Raw genomic sequence first — 19495 nt, forward strand, 5'->3', positions numbered from 1 at the left:
AGAGTAATCATGACTTGTTTATTTTGTTTGGTGATCAGGATGTTAAACTAGTATTGGTTAGTTTAGAATCACTAATTCGATTGATTTAAATAGTTACCGCTTTAATTGTGAGTCTGGGTTTCCTCTAGTTACGACTTCCATGTTTGTGGGCTGTCAGAGACTCCATTTTATGACCATAGCTTTTGATGAAATGCTTTCGTTAATTTTACTAATAAGACTTGTTTTGTATCTCGGCGTTTTAATCCAGTAAGCCTTTGTTTGACAGTTAGAAAGAGTGAGGAGTTGACGAGAGAAAGAATGCGCTGACCCAATGCTGGCCATTGCTACCGGAGAATCTTAGAGACATAAGATGATATGACAATTGTTCTTAAAATGGATGTAGAAAGAGATTATGGCCCTATCTGACCTTGTCTTAATATATGTATGTACTGTATATACTTGCACACTGTGGTGTGCTTTGGAGACTGCCACGGATACTTTTATTGCAATTTAAATGACAAGGAAAATATTTAATATAAACGAATGAAAAATCTAAACGATTCAACTAAATGTGAAAAATTACCTCAAAATTCCTGGTTCAGTTGAGAACTCACTAACGCATAAAAAATAACCATCCTCACTATTTTATTTTTGTACACGAAGTGAGCGTCAGCTGAGGCCACAAACGCAATGACCTCATGGAGTGCAGAATGGGGGTCATCTTGGCAAATTAAGAAGAAAGAGACACAGTCAGGAGACGTAATGTAAAGGAATCGGCAATAAAGAGACGTTTAGACTCCTCTGTGGAGTAATGGCAAATAACAGCTCGCTCTCTTACCAGTGAAGTAACATTGCCTATAAAATCTCATTCATAGACTGCGGTTTTGTTGATATGGGTCAGGAAAGTATAAAATTAAATGTCAGAACAAATTAACATAAAAATTCAGTTAGAAATGGTTAAAAGAGCAATGCTGCTCTTAGGCACCTAAGTGAGAAGAATTTAGAACTGATTGGGTCCTTTAGCAGTATAGAAAGGTGTAAAAACAGTTCCTAGGAAAATACGGCAAAATACGGTAAGAATGAATACGGCAGAATAGCGAGTTGGGGTAGACCCACTGTATTTTTGTGCCCATTAAAGACTAGTTGTTTTGACAAACATAAGTAGTGATTAGGACAACTGATTTGAAGGCTCTTTCTCCTTTAAAAATTTTCATCCCTCCCTTCGCACTTCGTTAAATAAATCGACAAGTTACATTTGCGGCCTGAATAACTATGTCGTTTGTTTGTATTTTCAAGATATGTTTTGTCACTATATTTCATTCGTAGTTAAAGTTTCACTACAAGTATATTTCGGTAAGTTTGTACGATCTCCCTCCAAAGAAGAAACCCTTGTCTTACTCTCTCGACGCATGTGTCGTGTGTGTTGAGAGAGAGAGAACTGGTAAGACTGAAAGCTTGCGATGTCCTCCATTAACGCACAACTCCCCGATAAGATTATTGGATATATTTGTGCAACATGGTTAATAGACGAGCTAGTTTGAATTAGAACATTTTTGAAGTGTTGGAAATTGAATAATATTGGATTAAAGGTAAAAGAAGGACGTAGGATGCGTGCGGCTGGCGTTTCCGTTATAGTTTAATCCGCCCATGTAAAAGCAGTTTTAGATGTACGAGGTTGCACTTATAGCTTTAGAAAAAGTTGCGCTAAAAATTTAGGGACTAGAAATGACAGATAACACGTTACCAGAATCGCATTTAAATTAAATCTTTAGATGAAATTTGGAGGCTACTGGTGGAGATGGTTCACATATAGGATTATAACGAAAAAATTCATACAAAAACGCCATCGGATACCATCGATCTCTATTTCTGTTTTCCGTAAATAGTAAACTACAGCATACCCAGAGTACATATATCTGTCACTCTTACATATAATTCTAAAGGTAGTTATAGCATGGCATCGTCCACTTAACACAGCACTGACAGCTGCCAATACTCAATCACACCCCTTCTTCCTCGAGGTCATGATTAAATTCAGCGACCGTTCCAGAATTACTCCACCTGCTTCATTGCAATGTATCATCTTAATGATTGGGATCTAATAGAGCAGGAACGATGCATGCATCTTGCATCTGAGGAGGATGAATCTGATACTCAATCTGACGAAGGGATGTTAGGGAACGAGGGAGGAAGGAGGGATGCGCTACAGGAGGTTCTATCACGGCGCCATTGACATTCAGACTTCATATTTAAGATTTGCTCAACGCAAACGGAACGAATAATGCTGTACAGTGACCTGTATGTGCAAGTAGCATGACTGTATGTTTGTATGTATATAGCCTAGTTTGGTGGGATAGATTCCGTTATTTTTATGCTTGTTAAATACTTTATGGTTGGATAAAAGGATGGGATCGGGAAAATATTGATTAAGGTTTGCGTGAAGTCGGGAGTAAAATGTGGGTTTTGAGGTCTGCAGAAGTTACAAATAGCTGGTGATAACAGGTTTCAAGGACTGAGAAAAATCTTTTTGAAAGAGAACGTTGAACGTTGGAAGTGACCGTTAGAAATGTTATTAGGGCAACTGGACGCCTAAGACATAATATATAGAATGTTATTTTAATGGTGAAGAATAATCAAGGTTGATTTGTACGATTCTTGAATAGGAGTTTTTATTAAAGAATAAGTTGGAATATATGATGTGATTGATAAGTGAATATTCTATCTTAAAGATCTTGAAGCGTCAATTGCTTTCACTGTATATGTGACATGAGAACAGATGAAACACTAAAGATGTATTAAAATTTCCACTGGTGAAAATAATTTTAAGTAGATCTGATCACGGTCAGAGCATGATGGGTGAAAGGTAGGAGAAAAGGAGGTGAGATTCACGTATTGGACAAAGGATAAGGAAGAAAGGAATTCTATTCAGAAGGAAAAGAAAAAATGTCTTCAATGGCAATCCTTGTGTTTAGGTGTATGAAACTGCTGATGCTGCTTAAAGAGTTCAATCTGACCTCAGCAGTGTGAAAGGTAATTGATACGTAGGAATATGCGTTTAAATACAAAACCAGGCATGTGTACAAAAAGTATTTGTGTATGGGGTTAAATCTGGGGCCGTGTGTGCCAAATTGCCTAAATTCAACTCAGATTCACAGTACGATTAAAGGGTTGTTAGGTTTGTGAAACATAGGTGTTACAGTTTTAGAAATTTCCTACAACGAGTCTTTTAAAAGTTTGGACATATTTTGACGTTCTTCTGCTCTTTTACTGCTAGACTGTTTTTTATGAAGATTTTTATTAAAACCTTACATCTCGGGGAAAAAATAACACTCGAGTGATGTTTTGAGATTCCGGTTTCCATTTTCATGGATTTTACACTGATTGTTTGAAATGAAATGCCAGGAGAATGTCAGAATAATATTACTTTTTGCTTTACGAACAATATCTTTTTGTGAACATTTTTTATTTGGGAAAGTTTTACTAGATCTTGTTTTCCAGTACTGTTTACTTGACTTAATTTCACCGAAAAGTTGGTTTTCCGTCTTCTTTGATGTCACCATCTTTTGATATATCAAATAAAAATATATCTTTTTGTCACTTTACTATTCATTCTGAATTTATACATATCTTTTTTCTTCAGGGAATATATTAAACCCGAAAGGAACTTCGCCACGGCTTGCTTAATAATCCTTTAAATTAAAATATACCATCAAATAGATTTTTGGCAAGCCTTTCTAGAGGCATTACGACAATAATACTACAATTCCTACCATGCTGCTTAAGCTTTCCTAACCAATAGTATTTCGTCTGGTTGATTCGATATTTCCGACTCATTGACAAGGTTGGACGCACCTAAAGTGAATATAAACCCCTTATCGCCATCAACTAACCCCCCCCCCCACTACACCCTCCTCTTTATTCCCCAATTTTAGACGAAGAATTAAGAATTCAATTTGCCCTACGTAAGAAGAAGAAGTTGTGGTGTGTTTCAGCAAATGAATTTATACAATCAGATCAGTTTTTCCTCAGCAATATATAACGTAATGCATGTAGCTAAAGAATATGGAAATCTTGGAGTAATTCAGTAACTTCAATGTAATTAACTTCTTCCTCTAAGGGATTGATATTTTTACCTTCAGTTTATTTTACAATTAGTGTTGTAAATAGCAGAACACCTTATTATATTGCAAGGTTGATTACGCCTTCCCCTAACGTTGAGGCGGGCGTGACAGTGACTGTTAATTACGAGTGTATCACTCCCTATTTCCAAACACCGTTCATGAGTTATGCCTTACTTTTCAGCTGCAGAGGGCCGACTCGAAACTTGGTTATCTATTATTTTTTTTCATTTAATCTATACCTCAAATGTCGTTACTCTGGGTCTTTCGGACTGATTTGTATATGAGAGAAAGATTTCATAATATGTTTTGTTTTCCTTTTGGGATGATCTTTTGATTACATGCAGTTGACTCTAGTTGTTTTCTTAAAAAAAAAAAAATTTTTTTTTTTTTTTTTTTTTTTTTGCCAGAGACAATGCTAACTTTTAGGTTCGACTTGTCTGTTTCTGTGTGTTTGATTTCTTTCCTTTATTAGTCCGTTTGGTAGTAGGAATTCGCAAAAGTTTTGAAAGGTTTTCACGAAAAGTATAGCAAATGTGTCCCTCGTCCTTTTCAGCAAATAATTCCAAATTGAGACAGAATGTAGGCTATATGAAAATTTATTCTGCCCACTATCATCCTATATCTGTGATTTAATTCAGAAATAAATTCTACGAAAAATTTGATCGGAGATTATGTCTTCTTTTAACCTGTAATTTTTCTGGTCGATAAAATAAGGTGCACTTTTGGGGTCTGATCGAGACAGTGCGATTATTTGCTAGGGAATTATTTGACAGTAAACCATCAGGTTTTCAAAAGTTATATTCTTAGCATAGACATCCATTTGACATTATGTGTTTTCGTAGCTACTTTTCTCAAAAGTATTTTAATAAGTTTTCTTTCGCGTGACAGTGTATCGTTTCAGTTATCCAATCTCTAAAGAAACCTAAAAAATTCACAAATTTTACAACACTGATAATCATGTCATGAGATAAGAATAATTGTGAATATTAGTGTAGTCACATTAATATGACTAAAGAACGGAAAGCAAAGTCAAAAGCAAAGTGCATGTACTGTACAGTAAATGTAAAACCTATTAAATCCTGCACCCAGGAGCTTCTTCCAACAACATCGTTTTGCGAAGGTGTGAAGATGAGTTAACATATATTTACATATATATTACTTCGGGCCTTTTTGTCTTCATGTGGACGTTAGAGGCTGATGATGAATAATATTTTGACATTTCCCTTAACTTGTTTTATCGTTTTGGATGATCATGTTTGTGGTAGTTAAAAATGTTTTGATAACTTTCAAGTGAAGGAGCATAAGAAAATATCTTTGTGCTATTCGTGTGTGCTTTTCTTTAGATATCTGTTTGTAAGGAGATGACAATTAAGGATGATTCGTCGATGTTACACTTTCCACAGTTATGAGATTTCGCACCTTGAAATAATAGTTACCATCAACATTTCATCTTCAGATGGTAGTCTCATATATATATATATATATATATATATATATATATATATATATATATATATATATATATATATATATATATATATATATATATATATATATATATATATATATATATATATATATATATATATATATATATATATATATATATATATATATATATATATATATATATATATATATATATATATATATATATATATATATATATATATATATGAGACTACCATCTGAAGATGAAATGTTGATGGTAACATATATATATATATATATGTATGTATGTATATATATATATATATATATATATATATATATATATATATATATATATATATACTGCATATATGAAAATACAATCTGAAGATGAAATATTTTGAATACCCAAAACTATACACTTAAACATATATAGAATCTCTTCAAGAATATTCGCCATGACTTGTTAGTAACCTTTAAGCATATTGCATAAAAATGGAAGTTATTATTGGGTTGATAAGTAGAGTAAGGTTCAGTAAATGAAAATATACTGTCCGGCTTAATCATTATAAAGGAAATTATTTATTAATAGTATGACCTCCTAGATTTATAGGGATTTTCATTTGTGCTTTGAGAGAGAGAGAGAGAGAGAGAGAGAGAGAGAGAGAGAGAGAGAGAGAGAGAGAGAGATTTTGTAGTTTTGTATTAGTTTCCTACAAAACAAAGGATGTGAGAGTCTGATATAAAATAAAAAAATCAGACCGTTAAGGAGAGATGCATAAATTTACTCACACACACACACACACACATACACACACAAACACAGCAACGATAGGAATGACTGATTACCTACGATACTTTGTAGGCAGTCCACTTTTATTTTCTTATTGGTCTTTTGCTCCATTGAATTTTCAGGTTTTAGTATTACCAGTTTGTCTTGAATTAAAAAGACTTATCATTGCATGTCAAGAAACCAATATCTTATAAGTAGTTTCTTTTATTTTTATTTTTCAGCAAACAAGCACAGTCGCGTCACCTCATTACTTTCTCAATTGCTGATTGTTTTTTGAGAATTATGAAAGCTTTTATGCCTTTATTTGTCCCTTTTAATATCAAAGCATCTCTTTAGCCAGAGAGGAAATATAGGAAAATGAAAGAGACCGCTTCCCGTCCTCCGCCTAAACAAGACCTCTTCATAATCCAGGTGACTCCCCTCCCTAAATTTCCCCTTCCCTTCCGCCGTCCATTATCTGCTCTTATTAACTTCGGTTTCGTCCCCTTGCTCTCATTGTCTCTCTACTCCAATATCTTTCTTTCATGAAGGGAGTCCAATATACGCATTTATGGTTCCTCATATTTATATCGGGGAAAAATCTTCAGAGTTGGAGAATATTTTTCTTTCGGGATGCAGTGATCATGCTGAGGTTTTGTTGCTGCTTTTGAGGTGAGGAATGCAAGCAAACGAGAACGCGTTATACATACCGTATGTGTGTGTGTGTGTGTATAATATATATATATATATATATATATATATATATATATATATATATATATATATATATATATATATATATATATATATATATTTATATATATATATATATATATATATATATATATATATATATATATATATATATATATATATCAAGAATTGAGGGCAGTGGAAACAGACTGGTACATAAAATCATCTTTAATTGTGCCGATGTTTCAAGACAACTAGTCTCATTTTCAAGGTTGCAATAAAAGAATAAATATTGTGAATACATATAAGTTAAACGAAAATCTCTAAAAACATGTGTACATCAGAATTGTTTAGGCGTTGCAGGAGGTACCAACCAACATAGAAGGGAGAAGGAGGCCGACTAAATATGGGTAAATGAAAAGCAAAGAAGCCGGTTACGACAGGGAGAGAGGGGTGGAGGAGTTTTGGGCATTCAACAATGGTACTGTCTGTTTGATAATTAGCGATTCCAGAATAGAGAGTGTTAGCTCGGCAGAGGTCCTTGTAATGATTTTAAATGGATCATATTCAATGTTATTACCACGTTTTTTGGCATGCTCTCTGATATTTGAAAATTCGGGATTACTCAGCTTATTGCCCGTTCGATAGCTCACACCTTGAGAAGTCTTTGGGTGCAACCCACGTAAGTTCCTCGAGAACACCGAGGACAATCGTACTTATATATCACCCCGGACGTCATAAGGTCCCTCAAACGGCCTTTAGTGTTGAATAAAGAACCAATTTGCAGAGGATTCTTTGGAATTAGATTAATTTTTACGGCTCCATAATGTCTAGAAATAATTTGAGAAAGCTTTTGGCTAAAAGTTTTATCATGTACAAATGGAACACTGGCATAAATTTGAAGTTCGGGAACAGTTGGAACTTTGTACTTTGGCATGAAGTTGTTCTTTAATATTTTCCGCACATATTGAAAAAATAAGTTGGATGGAAAACAACTGGTGGTGAAAAACCAGTGTAAAAATTGCATTTCCTTGTTAAAAACATGCCAGTTCGAGGATAAATGGAAGGCTCTATATAAAAGAGTAGACAAGACATTTAATTTAAAATAAAACAGCTACTGTAGAAGTTGGATCCTAAACCAGTAAAAGTAGGTTTCCTCCAAATACTCGTGTTAAAACAATCTGATTCTCGTGAGACTGGAACATCTAAAAAGGATAACTTATTACCCTATTCAGCTTCAATACTAAATTTTATACTCGGATGTCTACTGTTAGCAAAATCGAGGAAAGTTTCAGCATCAAACCGAGATCTAAGCAGCGTAAAAATATCATCTACATATCTTTTGTAGAATAAAGGGTAAATACTGAGAGGGCAGCTGTCCAGCAACTGCTCCTCGAAGTAACACATAAAAAATATATTTCAGATCCAGGCCCAGCCTAATGAAGGGCTGTTTCCTATAAACGTGGGGATATTATTATCTCTGCCTATGAGGAGAAGTGATGTCTTCATCTATAAGAATAGAGCAACAAAAGGGAATTTAATGATGCCTCCAAACTATGTGAGGGAAGGTTGCTGGACTTGCAGAAATTTACCAGTGGAAGAAATTATTAAAAGGGAATTACAGTCAGGAGTGTAACAATTTCATATAAAATAATTGTGTAATTTTACATTTATATATTGTAATGAAAACCTGAATGTGTTTTTAGGCCAATGTGTAATTTTCCTGATAGATTAATTTTCGTTTTTTTAATTCTAATAAATTAATAACTTTGAAGTTGGATGTGCCTTTACCCTTTGTGTATATCCCGCCACTCGCTAAGGTTTATGGGTTTTAAACTATGCTAACAACATTTTTAAATTAAACAAGCGAAGCTGTGAGAAGAATCATTGAAAAGATCCTGATGCAAAATCTAATACTGATGAGTTAATTTAACCTGCACGACCTGGAGTAGTGTTTGAATCTGGAATATATATATATATATATATATATATATATATATATATATATATATATATATATATATATATATATATATATATATATATATATATATGTATGTATGTATGTATGTACATATATATATATATATATATATATATATATATATATATATATATATATATATATATATATATATATATATATATATATATATTATACATATGTAATTCGAATAGCCACAATGCCCTCTTAATTCTCGAATTCTTCGCGCTTTCTTGGATATGCTTGTAACTACGAAGCCGAAAATATCCAGACGGAAGAAATTGAAGAGCCTGTGAATGGCGGTCGCGAGAATCGAACCCGCATTACCATATTCACAAGGAGGTCACGTTGCCGACCTGGCCACGAGAAGGATAAAAGTCTATCACCTCTCGTGCATACATATACCTGTCGTTTTCAGTAATACCTGGATAAAGGGGACCGTCACCACAGTAATACCTGGATAAAAGGAACAGTCACCACAGAAAGGGACAGACAGTACAGTAATACCTGGTTAAAAGGGACAGACAGTACAGTAACACATGGTTAAAGGGGACAGGCAGCATAGTAATACCTGGATAAAAGGGACAGTCACCACAGTCATACCTGGATAAAATGGACAGTCACCACAGTAATACCTGGAAAAAATGGTCAGAGAGCACAGTAATACCTGGTTAAGGGTGTCAGGCAGCACAGCAATACCTGGACACAAGGGACAGGATAAAAGGGACAGACAGCACAGTAATAACTGGTTAAAAGGGACAGACGGCATAGTAATCCTAGATAAAAGGGACAGTTACCACAGTAATAGGGGAAAAAGGGACATAAAGTACTGTAATACTTGGTTAAAAGGACAGAGAGCACAGTAATACCTTCTTAAAGGGGGACAGACTGCATAATAATGCCTGGATAAAAGGGACAGTCACCACAGTAATACCTGGATAAAAGGGACAGTCACCACAGTTATACCTAGATAAAAGGGACAGTCACTACAGTAATATCTGGATAAAAGGGCCAGTCATCACAGCAATACCTGGATAAAATTGGACAGACAGAACAGTAATACCTGGATAATAGGGACAGTCACCACAGTAATTTGTGGATAAAAGGAACTGTCATCACAGCAATACTTGGACAAAAGGAATAGATAGTACAGTAATTTGTTGGATAAAAGGGACAGTCACCACATTAATAATTGTCAGTTCCCCCATGACTGTTCGAAGGGTGAAAGTAGAACTGTCAGTCGGACCGTCAACACAAATCCCTCCCTTTCCCCCTTCTTCCTCCCCTCCTCTTCCCTCTCCCCTCCCCCTCCCTTTTCCTTCCCCCTACACGTAGACTGTTATTCAAAGTTTTTCCGGGCAGTGCCGGGTTGGTCAGCTAGTGTGTGTGTGTGTGTGTGTGTGTGTGTGTATATGTATATATATGTGTGTGCACATATTTTTGCGTGTGTATGTTTGTGTGTGTCGGTATGCACAGAGTTCGATCGATGGATATACGGGGGGAGTGCAACCATTTCCATGCCGAAAGATATCAGAACGAACAAGGTTGAATACCTTATCAGGGTCATTTCATAAACTACGCATGACTAATCTGTAGTGCCGTCACGGGGAAATTTTAGGTTAATTAACCCTCGATTAATTGCAAAGCTTGATGGAAATCCGAATAATGGAGATATAATCTAGGCAGATATGCACTTGCCTTTTATTCCTACTAATGTTGTAGCTAATACTCTGAAATATGGCCCAGCTTTATATGAAAAATTAGATACAGAATTAAAGAGGATTTAAATGCTCTCCATCTGTCTCGTTTATATAGTATTAGAATTTTTAATCTAGATTACTATGCTTATACTTTCAAAATCCTTCTTCTATTGTTGGATAATACAGATGAAAAATTATTGATGTCTATTAATTTCATTAAAGTATTCTAATATTTTTACCCTCCTTACCATTCTAAGCTGTCAAATTCATTTATATATATATATATATATATATATATATATATATATATATATATATATATATATATATATATATATATATATACGTATGCATATATGTATGTATGTATATATACACGTGTGTATGCATCTGCGTGTGAGGTGTACTTCTTTTAATATGAGTGATTATGTGAGTATCTGTGGGTGCGCGTGCGCGTTTGTGTGTGTGTTTGTATTTATATACTGCAGAGAAAGAAAACAGTGTTTGTAGATATAAAAAAATATATGCAAACTTAACAGTATTAATTACACCACAACGAGATATAAAAATATCTTATTCTGAAATATCTTACAAGGAAAACACTATTTTCAGACTGGCAAATTCAGCATTCTATAGGCAATTACCAATTAGAAAAAATACATACGCTAACGAAAAATTACCTGCAATCCTAATTGATGTCGTGAACTTTGAGAGCCCTTTTTCCACAGCAGAAAAAACTGGATGATTTTTTTTTTTATGTTGTTAGGTTCATTTTCAGTTTTACATAAGAATGCCTTTGTTAGAAGTACACCACTATCATTCTCAATAAGTTGGTAAATATGTAATTTTTTTTGTTAAAAGGAATTTTTCTTTAATTAGGGGTATTAATGCCAATATTGGTGTTCTATTATCATAATTGATTCTGTCATATAACTCATATTTGGTCGCATGCCATTAGTCTTCAATGTTATTCATAAATGAAAACAAACTAATTTGGAATTTATTTTAAATTTTTAGTTTTCCGCAAAAGAAAACTTTGAGGTTATTTGTCTGTCCGACCTCACTTTTTACTGTCCGCCCTCAGATCTTAAAAACTACTGAGGCTAGATGGCTGCAAATTGGTATCTTCATCATCCACCCTCCAATCATCAAACATACCAAATTGCAGCCCTCTAGCCTCAGTACTTTTTATTTTATTGAAAGATAAAGTTAATCATGATCGTGCGTCTGGCACCGCAACAACACAGGCCACCGTGGTCGGCTGACAGTTTCATGGGCCGTGGCTGAGAGTTTCATACAGCATTATATGTTGTAGAGAAAACTCGATTGCGCCGAAGAAGCTTCGGCGCATTTTTGTACTTTTTTCAGTTAAAACTGGTTTATTCTATCCATCAATTCCAATGACTACACAGTTAGCCCTAAATGTAATGTCTGGTGTCATGGCAGGAGTCAGCAGAGTGTTCCAAGGTAAATCCTTATTGTGTAACTTTGCTTCTCTTCTTCGTTTTCAACATCATCTTCAAAACATCCAACGAATTTTACGTGCGTTTCCGACGCAAGAATTAGAAAAAGGCCCATGGCTGTCAACTAAAAAATAAAAAAATAAAAATCTTTCAAGGTTTTCCATGAAGGCTCAGATAGTCTATCCATAACAAAAATGTTTCGTTGAACGGAAAAAACTAATTCAGCACAAAAATATTGAAAAGTAATGGGAGATCAAATAAATTAATTCATAATTTTTTTTCAAAATTCCAATGCAAAACAAAAAGACAACGAAAACAAAAACTACGTAGCTGAACATTCTATTCTTTTCAATGACTAATGATTTTTGACCAATAAAACTGGATACAAAAGATCATTTATGCTTAAAATTCATTAAAAAATTATTTTTATTATTGATATTCACAGATACTAGGGAAAAATGATCGCTTTCATTATTTTCGTAAACATAAAATGCAAGGGATATATCACATGGAAAGTGTTTTGAATATTTGTTTTATATCCAAGAGGTAAATACTGTATCTTTACATAAATTTTATATAGTTCTAAAAACCTAAACATATCAGGGATTCAAGTTTAACAAAATATATGATTAAGGTGAAGCTTGATGATTATCACATTTTGTTAAGATATAAGGACATAACTGATTGATTTAACTATACCGGTTTTGTTTTAAAATGTTAGCTTGTTACGAAATGAATATTAGAGAATAATAAATGCATCAGCCTTAAAGCTGTGTAGAATAGCATATTAGTATTTTTCACAACAAATTCGCGAAATTGACCACTTTATTTATTTTGTTAACCGATATCAGGGAATGAATCTCGCAAGCAGCCTAATTACAAAATGGATTCAGTATTCATTAACATTAGACCAATAACGTTCGACTCATTATCTCTGTTTTGAGAACAATTTGATCTCAAGTGATTTCAGACTCTATAGGTTTCGTATTTGCGAGCTTAACCTCATAATAATACAGAAGGCCCTTTTGAGAATTACAATTAGTCAATATTGTCATATCGTTACATCGATGAAGTATATTTTCATTAAAAATATGTAAACATTATGCATGCTAGTCTGTATACAGACAGATGCAAGGTTAGCAATGTCATAATTGTTGATAATTAATACTGACTAATTCTTTAGATGACTATAACAAATTATATACATGTGTTACATCTATTTTAGCGTTAGCCTATACCTTTATAACTATCACAAACACCGTCTACGTCCACATATTTCAGCAAAATACCATTCACCTTTAAGCGCAACAGTTGCACCGTTGCTCTAACGTATGCCTTTCAGACATGTACCTATTCCATGTGTTTCCTCCACTTTTCTTAACGTTAAGAGGGAAAGCAACATCAATCAGGCACTTTCTACACCAACCAGAGATGGCTAGAATATAAAAATATAACCTTTTCTGTGAACCCCCGCTTTCGAATTTCAGTCGCACGTTATAGATTCTTCAGTAGTCATCAAACATGTAACAAAGCATTGTAAAAGCTCACTGAAATTACTGATTTTTTCTAAATGCCTTTTCATAAGGGACTGCTTGAGAAGAAATTATCTTAACAATGGCACATGCAAGCCACTGTTCTAGAAAAAGGACTCCATTGCTATTTTCCACTGTGACGTTGTAACAATATTCAGAGCATCAAACTCAACGCTAACGTACAACAGAGCTAATTGTTACTTGACTTAAAATTACCTGATCATGTGACTTGGAAACAACTGTCCAACGAATGGCCATATCTTATTGATAATTATCTGCCGTCCTTTCGTCTGTCATCGAACAATAACTTTTGTGCGTTCATATGCTTCGGTTGGTGCTGTCTCGGTCAAATAATGTAAACACAACTCAGTTACGTCTTAAACCGTGCTAGGGTTATCAGTGTGTTTATAATGAAAAAATTCGTTTTAAACCTGCCCGACTTCTTCAAATAACGGCACAACAAACGAAGCCAACAGCACACACCTACCGTTCCTAGCCATTCTCTCGCCTTGTTGGGTTTCATTGTCGATATTCTGATTTCAAGCCTATTAAACAATATTTTCTTTATATGCTGCATGATATAGGGCAACTTTCTCCACAATATTGTGGATACTTAAATTCAAAGAAATATACAACACAGTTATAGGATGTGAACGATTTCTTCTTGTCTACACAAGCCAGGTGAAGGGAACTTGGTATGAGAAGGCGAGGGCGACTGTTGATTGACATCAACTTTGTTTCGTAAGTGACAGCTGCAGATAAGGTATGAAATTACGTTTTACTTCTAAATGATATATGGTTTATGATATGTATCACGCTGGGAAGGAATAGAACATTGTTATTGTATAACTACAGCATATTAACATTTACTTCAGAACATGTACAGCAAATTTTGGACATTAGTTTCCGCCTTCAAATAAAATTCTTTGCATCGGACACATTATTAAAGTCAACGTAAACACCTCTGCTTATTTAATAGTTTCCATTTACCTTAGGTGTTCAGTAAAACCAAATCATCGGGTATTTCAATCCAAATGCCATCATCACACGCACTGAAGTGTTGATACTTTTCCTTTAATGTTTTGTAATCCTAATCCTTATCTTCTATGTGATAAGTTATTGCGAAATTAGCCGGTAGGCAGGCAAAGTAAGAGATATTCATATCAACAATTTTCTGATGCTACCATAATGAACAACCGTCCTTGTACATAGTCGTCAAATGAAGAAAACTGTAAAGAGCGCAATCATTTTTAAGAATCAGCACAGACTCCGTAAACATACACACACACACACATATATATATATATATATATATATATATATATATATATATATATATATATATATATATATAAACCTATATTAAATTTGTTTCTCCAAGTAGGTGCTCAAAAGGGTATGTGTGTATGTATATATATATATATATATATATATATATATATATATATATATATATATATATATATATATATATATTATATATATATATACATACATTATATGTGTATACATACATATATATATATATATATATATATATATATATATATATATATATATATATACATACATATACTGTACATATACATGTGTGAAAATAATTAACATAGGGTGTACCCTGGTAACGCTGATAAGGTCAGTGTATTATATTAAAAAGAAAAAGTGTTGAAACTGGCATGTTAGACAATGTGCCATATTTCCAATAAACAATAACACCTGAATCTCTTTTAATGTTATTTTTGGTTACTAAGTATGTAAGAGAGAGAGAGAGAGAGAGAGAGAGAGAGAGAGAGAGAGAGAGAGAGAGAGAGAGAGAGAGATTATTAACAATGATAAAAAAAAATTTTATGCCAATTTAAAACTGAGCTCAAATACACTTCTTGTACTCTCTCTCTCTCTCTCTTAGGTGAAAATGGAAGCTTTACTGACTATTCGACCCAAGATACAAAAAACAGCTCCTACGCCTCAACATCTGACGTTTCTTAAGTTGACCACTATTTCTCTCATTGTGATTTTCCTCGGAAATCACCTGCAATTCTCCTGCCACACCGGTTTCCGTTAATCTCGGAAAGTTGACTTGGTTCGAGAAGACGTGCGTTGTTTGTCTTAGTTTCGCCAGATTTCTGATATTAAGAAGTCCTGATGACGGGGGTCGCAGGAACCCATGAATGCCGGCTTCAAGTTTTGGCGTTATTTGATAGATAAATAGATAGAATATACAATTTAGGCCGAATGCCAAGCGATGGGGCCTATGAGGTTATTCAGCGCTGAAAGGAGAACTGAGAGTAAGAGGTTTGATAGGTGTAACGGGAGAAAACCTGGCAGTTGCACTATGAAACATTGTTAGAACAGGGTGGAAAGTAAGATGGAAGAGGGGGCGTTACTTGAGCCCTCAGGTCTGGTATAAGGAAGACCAGTCTAGCTATTCCGCCCTACTCGTGGAACTACTTCCCAGGTAAAAAAAAAAAAAAAAAAACTGGCGATCTCTATTTTAATAACCAACTTCGTTGTATAGTTACGTGCCGAGTGGATTTTTGTTTTCAACTGTTTGTATAGTTTCGTTTTTTGCTTTGAAAATGAGCTATGTTTGTGACCCTTCCCCGTGCTGGATTACTCTTTATCGATTCAATAGCTTGTTGTGGACATGTATGAATGAGGAAGATTTCTTTTGTCACCCAGTCAGTAAATAAAATTTTCTTGTTTATCAAAAAGTATATTTTTGTTGACTTCATTTCATTTTCTTCACATTCGATCAGTTTTATCGATGCTATTATTTTCAGTACTTCAAGTAATATTAACAGTGGAAGCAGTACGCCATTCAGGTTTTTTTGATGGCTAGAATGGGTAATCTCTGACAGTTCTCCGTCCACAGCCCGGAAGGTAAAAGTCCTATTTGTTCGCTTCCTCCGGGAAGTAATTGGTCCCAAATTCTTGGAATTTTCTTCCGAAGTTCCCAGTACGCTTCTATTTTGAGATTCTGCCTTGCAAGAGAACAAGGAAAAAATCTTAATAAAACATACCCAGGTTTTTTTATTTGAGGTACACGGTATTCTTAGTTTGGTTATATTAACTGATTTCTTTTACGACTTCCTCCATCATTTTACCTCACAGCTAGCTTCAACTTTCATGTGTGGCGTGAGTGCGTTTACTGAGACCGACAGACAGGAGAGGTATGGGTCTGGACTTCTTGTGTTTATAGAGACTTACACGTATGTTGCAATAAGAGAGAACTATCAGACTCCAAGAACCCTAAGCTTAGAAAATTCCCAGTTATTCTAATATCTTTTCAAGAACAAATGATACACGATCTTTCAAGTTGCAGTATCTCTTATAAGTTTGTGCCAATAATTGAAAGCCCTGCAAGCTCTCTTCTAATAATGAACTGGAAAGGAATCCAGGTGTAAATTGAGAATAATGTAATGATCCCACTGAAAATTAATCCTCCGTCGTGACGAGCTTATTATAAGACCTTTTTTCCCTTGGGGAAATTATTCTTAGTCAGAGCATATAAAGAGTAACGTTCTGAACATTTTCAGATATTCTTCAATGAGAAGACAAGGAAAGATATAAAGGCTCAAAAATTTTTATAAATGGTTAGTACATTTACATTTGGTGAGCTTAAAATTCTTATGACCTATGATACAGTATGACCAACATTACGTGCGCATGCTTAATGACAGAATCCATGCATGTCCCAGCGCCTAAGGAGTTTGCTTTTATGAAAAAAAAAATCCTCAAGTGCCACTGCACTTGCGTATTTTTTGGTACTCTTCACCTCCACTCTTTGACACCATTTGACTCTCCTCCTCGCTTCTTGCTTATTTTTCTTGGTAAAATTGTGCCTCTTAGAGACATCATTGCAGATTCTGGCTTTGTCAACAGAGGATTCATAACTGGGGCATTTATAAGCCGAGCTCATTAGGGTCAGTTGCGTGCTGTATATGCAGAGGATAATTATGAATCTAATGAGATATAATACAGTTTTATTTTTTATTCATAAAACGTTACATTATATACATATATATATATATATATATATATATATATATATATATATATATATATATATATATATATATATATATATATACATACATACATACATACATATGTGTGTATTATATATATATATATATATATATATATATATATATATATATATATATATATATATATATATATATATATATATATATATATATATATATATATATAAGCTACCTTAGCTCAAAGACGGCCAGTGTGCGTGGTATGGCGTTGAAGGTGATGACTCTTGTTTTCAGATGATTATCATCCTTTGACGGACAACTTTTTTTTTTAAATCTTTAATGGTTGAATCCACTAGCATTAATTTACACAGTCCGTTCACGATGAATACCAGATATATATATATATATATATATATATATATATATATATATATATATATATATATATATATATATATATATATATATAGAGAGAGAGAGAGAGAGAGAGAGAGAGAGAGAGAGAGAGAGAGAGATCTGTACTTAAAGAAGATTCTCCTGTTAATGGATTCCGAAGTCTTGCTTTGGATCCTCAATAAAGCCTTCAGGCTTCGAGATCTTAAGCTGCTCTTTGAGATGAGGTTTCAGGTACACAAGTCAATATTGACCAGATGCTTCTTGGCCCCAGACGCCAGAGAAAAAGAGAGAGAGCGAGAGAGCGAGCGGAAGGCAGAAGAAGAGGAATAGTGGAGGTGGAGGTGGAGGTGGTGGTGGAGGCGGAGGCGGAGGCGGACGAGGAAGAGGAGGAGGAGAATTTCAGATGAGGAGTAAGGTTAGTTGTTAGGAGATGGCAATGTTAGAAAACGTGAAGAGTGGGATGTAGTGAAAATGAATCATCTTCCAGATATAAGAAAAAAAAAAAAAGAGGATAATATTCATTAACCCCTTAAACCTAATATTTCATGTAATAATAATCATAAGAAGGATGTAACTTCGTTGACCCTTTGGTACAAAAATAAGATGAGAGAGATAAAATAAATGTTCTTGCAAAGTTTAGTAACAACTAAGATCAATATTGTTCCTATCCAAACACGATCAATACAGAGCAGAAATGGTGGACTATGTTGATATCCGGTTTCTTTTCACTGACTTCCTGCATCACATCATTAATAAAGATACTGAATACCCTAGGAGACATAACACGCTCTGTCCAAGACCAACTTTTACACCAGACCATGGCTATACATTCTAACAAATGCCACGCTACCACTGTAAAAGCTTTTAATCGCTCTCTGCACCTCACCTTCTATAACACATTTCAGCATCTTCCTAACAGCTTTCTATAAATTCTGTCATTTTTCTTGCACCACAAACGGAGACTTCTCACTTTGCTTTCACACTTCTCCTACAACTGCATCATAATCTAAACCCGATCAACACATCCTTTTCATATTCTAAAGCCATACTGTTTCCTTCCCTGTCAGTCCTATTATTTGTTTTATTTTCTGAAATAAACCCTGCCATAAACTTTTCCTTGTAGTTTAGGTAACGGCGTGCCCCTACAGTATATGCAGTGGCTTCATTATCTCCCTCCTAAACTCTGGTATGCCACTTAATCCCTATACTACCACTCTGCAACGCCACCTTACTTGTAATCCCATCAGCTCTAAAGTCTATCCATTTTTCAGTACTCCGGTTACCCTTCTCAAGTCCTTAAAAGTCACTTAAACAAGAATTATTATTCTTACTCTAGCCCTTTTCTCCTCTGTGTCATTCTTCCATGTCTCACCTCTATCCTCCATATTAAACAAAATTTAAAATACTTTATCAACTAAAGACTGCAATAACTTCG

Source organism: Macrobrachium rosenbergii, chromosome 8 (genome assembly GCF_040412425.1).
Source record: "Macrobrachium rosenbergii isolate ZJJX-2024 chromosome 8, ASM4041242v1, whole genome shotgun sequence".
Taxonomy (NCBI): Eukaryota; Metazoa; Arthropoda; class Malacostraca; order Decapoda; family Palaemonidae; genus Macrobrachium; species Macrobrachium rosenbergii.